The sequence below is a fragment of the Sorghum bicolor genome, chromosome 9 (assembly GCF_000003195.3).
Source record: "Sorghum bicolor cultivar BTx623 chromosome 9, Sorghum_bicolor_NCBIv3, whole genome shotgun sequence".
Taxonomy (NCBI): Eukaryota; Viridiplantae; Streptophyta; class Magnoliopsida; order Poales; family Poaceae; genus Sorghum; species Sorghum bicolor.
This window is the reverse complement of record NC_012878.2, coordinates 54,545,027-54,554,767: the sequence shown is the minus strand read 5'-3', so window position 1 is coordinate 54,554,767 and position 9,741 is coordinate 54,545,027.

Below are 9,741 nucleotides of genomic sequence, written 5' to 3'. Positions count from 1 at the left end.
GTTGATTGACAGCGGAACAGGTACCAACTACCATCGTATGGATCGGCTCCGCCTGCGCGCGTCATGTCAGCGCACAGGGGAGAGGGTCCGGAGAGGACAAGCGAACGCACAGCGACTCGGCGAGATTGGATCTACTACGGGCTACGGCGTGGCGTGGCGTGGCGTTGCGATTCCGACAAGCTGCCTGTTTTGGTTGCGTTAACAATGTCCATGATTACGGGACAGAGGGGGGGTGGGGGGGGGGCGCCTCGGCGCTCGAATCTGGACGCCCGGGACAAATTTGGTAGTAGGAGTATCTACGTACAGGAGATGGCAGCCTGCTGGGAGATCACTCGCGCCGAAATATCTCGCGTATTTACTTTACTTTGCTCGCCCCCGGTACAGCCATTTACAGCAGTATCTGTCATGCTAAATTGGAGTGGTTTTAGTTTAGTCGTGAAATGGCGGCACGTACGCAAGATGGGCAGACAGTTGTGCAGGAGCACGAACCAACGAAAACGCATTGGGCGGCAAAGAAGCACCGGAGACAGCATGATGTAGTACGAAACTGTTGCACGTAGAGGAGGAGGAGGAGGAGGGGTGATTATTGTGGGACAGGATATGAACAGCAGCATCTCAAGATCCCAATCGTGCAGGTGCAAGGTGAGCGTGAGCCCATCATGCAGACAGACGACAGATGGATGCGGTGGTGGACGTGCGCATGTTTTAATGTGGCAGCGCTACCTTGCTTGCGATGCATTGCCTCCTCCCGCCTGCGCTGCATTCCCGGAGCCGGAGGGGCCAGCCAGCTGCTTGTGCTGCCAGCTACCGAGCGCCCTTCGTTACCGCGGCGCACGCCTTTTGGTCTTTTGGGTTGTTGTTGCCGATCAATGGAAAATATGGAATGGTCGAGTGGAGGTGCACAGACAGTGTCCAGCTGGCCGTTTCCCAATGCCTGTCAGCTCCTGGTTTCCATTTCGGCAGCGCCGCTCTGCTGCTTTCCTGGTGCACCGCAGGGAATTGCAAGAAACGCATTGACCGCTGACAGTTTCTCTGTCACAAGTCAGAATGTATGTCTAGGCTTTATTTAGGCCTTGTTTAGATACATCTAAAAATCTAAAATTTTACAAGATTCCCGTCACATCGAATCTTGCGGTACATGCATGAAGTATTAAATATAGTTAAAAAGAATAACTAATTACACAGTTTAACTGTAAATCACGAGACGAATCTTTTAAACCTAGTTACTCTATAGTTAGACAATGTTTGTCAAATAAAGACAAAAATGCTACAGTGTTAAAATCCAAAAACTTTTTGCATCCGAAAAGTTTTTTTTAGATTTTGACACAGTATTACTTTCGTTTTATTTGATAAATATTATTAAAAAGATTCGTCTCGTGATTTATAGATAAACTATGCAATTAGTTTTTGTTTTCATCTATATTTAATACTTCATACATGTGCCGCAAGATTCGATGTGACGGGGAATCTTCAAAAGTTTTTTGTTTTTGGATGAACTAAACAAGGCTAAACCAAAAAGTTTTCAAGATTTTCCGTCACATCGAATCTTGTGGCACATGCATTAAACATTAAATATAGACGAAAACAAAAACTAATTACACAGTGTAAATCACGAGACGAATCTTTTGATTCTAGTTAGTCCATGATTGGATAATATTTATCACAAACAAACGAAAGTGCTACAGTACCGAAATTTTTTCACTTTTCAGAACTAAACAAGGCCTTAGGCAAAAATTTTGGATAAGTTATTATAGTATTTTTGTTTGTATTTAGGACTTGTTTAGTTCTAAAAAATTTTGCAAAATTTTTCAGATTCCCCGTCACATCAAATCTTTTGACACATGCATGAAGTATTAAATATAGACAAAAATAAAAACTAATTGCACAATTTGGTCGGAATTGACGAGACGAATCTTTTGAGTCTAGTTAGTACATGATTGGATAATATTTGTCAAATACAAACGAAAGTGGTACTATTCTGATCCTATTTTGCAAAAAAAATTAGAACTAAACAAGGCCTTAGTAATTATTGTTCAAACATGATTTAACTAGGCTAAAAAAATAGTCTTGTAAACTATAGATAATCATACAATTAGTTATTATATTTTTATCTATATTTAATATTTTATACATATGATGCGATGGAAATTTAAAAAAATGGAATTAAACAAGGACACAACTAGGAAGTGAAAGCTGATCCGCAGAGGACACGTGTGAGAAAGAAAAAACGCGGCACGCGACGACGGTGCCAGCCGCCAAGGTACCCGAGGGCATTTCTCTCTTGGTGTCATCTTGGACTCCGAAGTTAATTTTAAGATCTCGATGGACCATTTGCATGAGAGATCGATCTTCTCGGAATTCCCTGTCATAAATCAAGATCTTCCTTCTCGAAAACGAGAAACCGACTGTACTGTGCTACGACGAGTATAGCACTTTCAGACGAGAGATTCGCTGCCGAAGCGTGCACCAGAAACTTCCTCCAGGTTCTAATTCTAACCGCCTGTAAATTATTCAGGCCATCAAGCCCAATGTCAATCCTTTTTTTTTTTGGCGAGGAAATCTAATGCCAGGCTCGTGCTTAGCCATCTTGACAATTAATCTCCTCCTTCACCGTGATTGCTAAATTTATCGCTGCCGCATGCTAATTTTGGAGCGAGCATAGATCGTGTGTGGCGTGAGAAAACAATTACAAAACCACGCATTATACTCGCATTGATTTACTAATGCATTACAGGAAACAGCGGTCAGAAGCTGCAAGGTGACTTTTAATTTTGTCAAGTAATTTCCTTCAATTAGTTATTATTATTTTTTTGCTGCTTCTAGTTGGGATGGACGAACAAGCAAGGGGCATGTAGTAGTCCACTACAGGCTCGCATGAAACAAATTAAATATATTTTCCATATATTTACGTGTTAAGAAATGCAGCAACAAATTAAATCTATCGTTGAAGGATGCTGCCGTACGTGGCGGATGACTTGCGGACGAGTTTGAAATCTGAGTGAACGTGGGGGGAGCGACAAAGAAGCCAATGCAATCGCCAAAGCCAAGTCACCCACCTAACCTCACTAGTAGAGTAATCTATAACACCGCTACTCTGCGAATTGGCACGTTCTTGGACAGATTCCGCGGATCATGCTCGCAACTGGCAACCTGGTTAGGTTAGCTGCGCGTCAATGCCATCAGACTCACTATATTTGCCTAGTATGAAGAGTATTTTTTTTTAGCCTTTAACGGTAAACAGTCTGACTTTAACTGTTATTCAGATTAAATAGCAATTTAAATAAGGTAAACAGTCAATTAAACAATTTTTTTGATTAAACGAAAACGACATTACTACTGTGCAGCGTTTACGCGGTGTTCAAGCAGAGTACATGACCATTTAGATTAACAGTATTATCCGACCTAGGAAAACAAACATTTGCCTATGGAAGACTTTGGAGAGCAGCGTCGTATTCTAGCTTGGCAGTGACGATTAGTTTTGAACAAAGATTAATCCTTCTCTAATGCTAACATACTAATAAATTGCAAACAAAGATTAATCCTTGTTAATCCAAATACTATATATATACCTGAACCAGTAGTACTCCAGTTAACAAGGTGGTCTTGGGAAGAGTTTGTTTCGTGCGCCGCACACTACTCCTAGGCCTTATTTAGTTGCAAATTGTTTTTGCAAAGATAGACGGTGTAACACTTTTGTTTATATTTGACAAATATTAATTAATCTAGGCTAACTACATCTAAAAGATTTATCTTGTAAATTACAGCCAAACTATATAATTAATTATTTTTCAATCTATACTTAAAGTTATGACTAAAATTTAATATGATGAGGAATTTTTTTTTTTTTTTTTTTGCAAAACTTATAAGAAACTAAACAAGGCCCTGCTTGTAGTTGGAGGTCAGAGCCCTCGCGAGGAGAGGCTCACACCTGGCGCCTGTCAGCGCTTTACACCGCCGGCGCCGGCAGGTAGAAGAAAAAAATGCCGCGTCTTGCTCCCACGCTGCGATCGTGGCGAGCACATTTGGAAGCAAACCAATGACGAGCAAGGTCGCTGCCAGATGATTGGGCCAGCCAATTCTCATACAACAACAAAGCAAGTCGTCCTCTCTTGTTGCATTGGCGAAAGTCGAGGTCAGGGGAGGGCATGCAGAAAGGGCCAAAGGGAAGCGACGACGACGACGAGAAATCGGAGTGCCCGGTTGAGTTCAGAGACCTTCCGTGACTGGGACGCATGCACGTGAGCGAAAAGGCTCCGGCTCATCTGAGATCTGACTTTGCACTTGCACCGGCGCTAGGCTGTGGGAGACGTGTTGTTTTTACTGCGCCTGGAATGATGAGTGAAGACGGAGCAAGCGATGCAGTGCTCCATGGAGATGCTGAGACCGACGTCAGAAAATTCAAAAGCGTCCCTCCTCCTCCTTTTTTTTATTTTATTACCAAAAAAATTATATACCTTGGACCTATCATCGTGTCGACGCAGTAGTCCATGTAAAATTTTGGGGCTGAGACCCCTTGAGGGCCCATTCGTTACACCAGGAATGAGCACCTGGAAAATTTTCTAGCAGAAATGCTAGTCAAAATTATATACGGGCCGGGACCATGAGACCTTGGAATTGGAACAACCCGGCCGTGTTTCAGAGAGTATACGACGAGAGCGCCTACATGCCCGCGTTGCAAATTCTCGCAAGCCGATATTTTCGTGACTGTCGTCAGTGACACAGGTGTAGTACCTCATTATGTGTAGAGATTAATTAAGAGATCAGTAGACAGACGCACTTTGTGACGCCAGTATCCATTGCCATCACACGGTCACACTAAGGCCTTGTTTAGTTTCCAAAAAAATTTTGCAAAATTTTTCAGATTCCCCGTCATATCGAATTTTTAGAGGTATGCATAAAGTATTAAATATAGACGAAAATAAAAGCTAATTACACAGTTTGGTCGGAATTGAAGAGATGAATCTTTTGAGCCTAGTTAGTTTATGATTGGACAATATTTGTCAAATACAAACGAAATTGGTACTATTTATATTTTGCCAAAAATTCTAGAACTAAACAAGGCCTAACACATTCACATCGTGGACGACTGCTGAGCTGGAGACGACTGGGTGGGCCCATCACAGGCTTTTGTTTCCTTCACGCAAATCACAGCGAGGAAATGGGCCTTCCGTGTATTTCATGTGGAAAAAGTCTACTTTAGCCTCTCTTAACTTTCGTAAAAGTCTAATTTTCATCTCTGAACTCTAAAATTGGATAAAATACATCCCTCAACTTTTAAAACCGTGCACATTACGTCCTTAACCTGGTTTTGAAAGCGGTTTTGCCTTTTTCTTTATATTTATTTTGGCTGAATTTTTTTGAAAAATCACAGTAAATCACATAAAAATCATAAAATAGAAAACTCAATTTTGTTGGACTGCAGATCAGTAGATCTACACATTGAATATATAATATAGTATGTTCTAGTACAATTTTTTTATGCATCTTTAGATCTATATTTTTCTGTAATTAATTAGACTAATTCTAGCTACATTTTCTATGGTCTAATTGTGATAAAATTTATATGGTGAGATAATTATTCTATGTTTGAGATATAGTAAAAATTGTATACTCATTGAATCATGTATTACTTAGTTATAGATTTATTTAGGTTTATGCTTGTTAAATTATAATAAATCTATAACTAAGTTATACATGATCTAATGAGTATGAAATTTTTACCGTAGTTTAAACATATAATAATTAGTCTAACATAAAAAAATTCATCACAATTGGACCATACAAACTAGCTATGAATTATTGTAATTAATTATAGAAAAACACAGATCTAAAGCTACAATAAAAATTTTGTACTAAAGTATACTATATTATATGTTCACTATGTAGATCTACTTATCTGGAGTCCAACAAAATTATATTTACTATTTTATGACTTTTATGTGATTTACTATAATTTTACAAATATTCAGCTAAAATAAATAAAAATAAAAAAGACAAAATTGCCTTCAAAACCGCTCATAACCATGTCAGGGACGTAATATGCATGGTTTTAAAAATTGAGGGATATATTTTACCCGGTTTTGAAGTTCAGGGATGAAAAACAGACTTTTGCGAAAGTTGAGGGACCTAAAGTGGACTTCTTCCATTTCATGTCGCCATGTGATTTTACCTTAGAGTATGTCACTCAAAAAAATTTCATAGCCAATCCGATAAATAATTATAAAATTTATAGCATAATTTGATATGCTGCACTAAATAAGTACTATACTGTTCCAATATATCAGACATTTTAAAATTTCTATGCATTTGAACAGTCCAATTCATTCATGTTTCTTCTTCACCAGATCATCGTTTTGGTCCATCATTGGATAATAACTATCGTTTTGGGTTTTCGTGTAGCAAGTTTGACTAGATTTATACAAAATGTATGCAACATTTATATCTCTAAATAAATTTGTTAAAAAAACTAGATTCAAATATCTTTCCGATGATACTAATTATGTATCATAAGTATTAATATTTTTTAATATATAATAAATTAAAGTTGTTTTCTGTAAAGCGAGAACGACACTTATTTTAGGATGGAGGGAGTATTTCCTTAGCTTCAGGTTAATTTCTTTGTCCACAAGAATACAAGATTGAGGGAACGGGGTAGGGGGGCACCGGAAAGAATAATGGGATAGATCTCGTGATGCAAGCCTGTTTGCTTGAACTTATCAACATGACTTATTATTATACAGTTATCAGCACAGTTCATCAGCTATTATATAATGTTTTTCTCTCATAACAAATCAACGAATAATATTTTTTAGCATTAGAAAAAGTTCAGGTGAATACAATCTAGCATGCTACTGCTATGGTGTCTTATGCCCTATTTCGACGATCCATACTGGTTTGGATTGTAAAAGATGACTTGTGACTAGCTGAACTCTACTTAATAGGTAGAGTAAATTACACATGTTTACATCAACCAGAGCTTTTATTTAATCAGCGAAAGATGAAAGACCACGGGCCGGATTTCGCAGTAGCAAAAAGAGGCAAAAAAAAAAAAACACTGTTACCATGTCTACTACTGGTTCGATCGATCATGATGTTGCTCCTCGCCATATCCGTGTTCATATTGTTTGGTTCAACTAATATGCTGAGCTTTACATGCTAGAGTATTTAAGATCGTCATGATTTATATTAGATGAACATAAACCAAACAATATTCGTACGCAACCGGGGATCCACTCGTGCTTCGAGGCATCCTCTCGTCCGCACGTTCCGTGCTGTTCATCCACATCTCTCGTTGTTTGAGTTTGAGGTGAAAGAGATTAAAAAAAAGCACATTCCTTACGTGCCGTATCGCCCTCTGTTTCGGACGGAGAATACGCCTGAATGTGACGAAATCAGGCACATGAAAAACTTATATACACTGGAAATTAAAAGTCTAACATGGCAATAAAATATTAATCCAAGAAGAGATCTGTGTAGTCAATAAGGGGTGCGAACCTTGGCCATCTTAACAGCTTCTGAAATATGTTGATGCTGTGTGGGTAGCCTGCATAAAGATATGTCCTGCTCCGTCGGATTCTTAGAAGACTGTAAAGACATTCCGTGTTTCCTGGCACGGGCGTTGTCAATCTCCTTCGGAACGATGAAACAAAACATCAACTAATGTGTTTAGGCCTAGTAGTCCCTCCCCATCCGCTCCATCCCACTGACAAACTCCTCTCTACAGGCAACCACCAGTACTGACAGGGTACGCCAACCCTCTCTCCACCGCCAAAAATCACCTAGCTCCGTCTATGCTATCGACATGAACCTGAAAATGAAGAGATGAAGTAATTCAATCACAAACCTCATGTGTCCCATGGACTGAGATGATTCGGTTGTCTCTGCCTTACTCAAATCGATGATGGATGCTGCCCTGACCCCTCATGTCTCTCATGTGCATCAAGATGATAGCCTCCAAAGTAACAGATTAAGCAATCCATATGGTATGGCGGCGGCCGCATCATCAAGGGCGTAAGTGCTGCAATTGGGAAACTGGGGAAATTACTGAGGAGGGGAAAGATATAGAAAGTAAGAAGCTCAGGGGAGGCTCCTGGTTCACGAGGAGAAGAGTGCACACCAACTAAGGGCGGGTTTAGATTCAAATTTTTTTTAGATTTTAACATCGTAGCACTTTCGTTTGTACTACTAAACGTGTTCGTGCGTTGCAACGGAAAGAATGAGAAATGGTTTATGAAAAAACAACGACATGATACATATTCATTTATGGTGTACCATTTCTTTAACATTTAAAAGCTATAACTTATTTTATAGTAACCATGACATCCATAATATAAGTTAATGTGACAATAATATGAAAATACCACACGGAGTTCTAAAAACTATGACCCTAGTCTTAATTTGTAAAAATAAAATAAAATAAAATGGATCTCTCCACATATTTTGCTTTAACAAAATAATATGAAAAATACCCTATTAAGCATGTATTAATTTGATATACAACCTTGATATATTTTTTCTATTTCAAAGGTTAAAAATATTTACATCTAATATATCATACCTTTATTTTTAATACTATCTATAAGAAAAATATATGTTGCTATAGGTAATATGGAGTTTAGTCCGTTTATGATTTAATTAGCTAACTAGGTTTTAATATGATTAAATTTTTTTTGAGATGTAGTGCTCTCCGCGCTTGCCACATGCAGTGATTAAACTACAACACAACCTAGTACTTAAAATCTTTGTTTCATCGAAATTACAGGAGGTTTAATGGTTGAAAGGCCCACAATGTTATATTATATTATTTATTTTATGTATATAAGAAAAACAAAAATACATAAAAGACACAATATGAGGTATAGAAAAAGAAACAGTTAAAAAAGGCACGGAGGAACAAGCTAAAAAACTTGCCAAGAACATATATGTTGGATGATGACATGACTCGTCTTGAAAGCTAGTAGCACATGCAAGATTTAGATTATTGGGCAGATTCATGCATTCAAGTAATTAATTGTATGCTGGAATTTACACTACAAAGGATGATGAGCGAAGTAAAGGAGGATGCATCCGCACTGGTAGGCACTTGAGGTATCCTAGCCACAGCCATGTCCCGGTGAGTTTGAGATACCTCGATATCAATTTAATTAATTATATAGGAGGTCCACACTCTAAATTAATGCGCTAATATAAAAGATCACAATTTCTTATAAGTCATTGAAAAAGTTCAATGGACTTCAGCACCACTGTTCTAAATTTTTTTTGCCCTCCATGCCACTGCCGTCAGATTGGGCTCTAATGGTGTTAAACCGCAGGTGTGGGAAAAAAATACCCTTAGGTCTAAATATACCATTAAAGTTTTTGAGCATCCTAACGACTTCAAATGAAAAAACTCAAAACTAAAAAGTCGTAAATCTCGTCGAGATCTACAATTTTAATATAAAAATTATTTTCATTTACTTTCGCAAAAAACATATGATTTGGTATGGTTAATATATATCTTTGAAAAATTGTTTTTTGTGATATATAATAAATAATTTTTTTATATAAAAATGGTAGATCTCGACGAGATTACAACCTTTTAGTTTTGAGTTTTTCCATTTTAAGTCATTAAGATGCTCAAAAAAATTAACAACATATTTATACCTAAGGGCATTGTTGGCTTTTCACACCCACAGTTTGACATCGTTAGAGCCTAATCTAACGGCAGTGGCCTAGAGGGCAAAAAATATTTGGAGTGGCGGC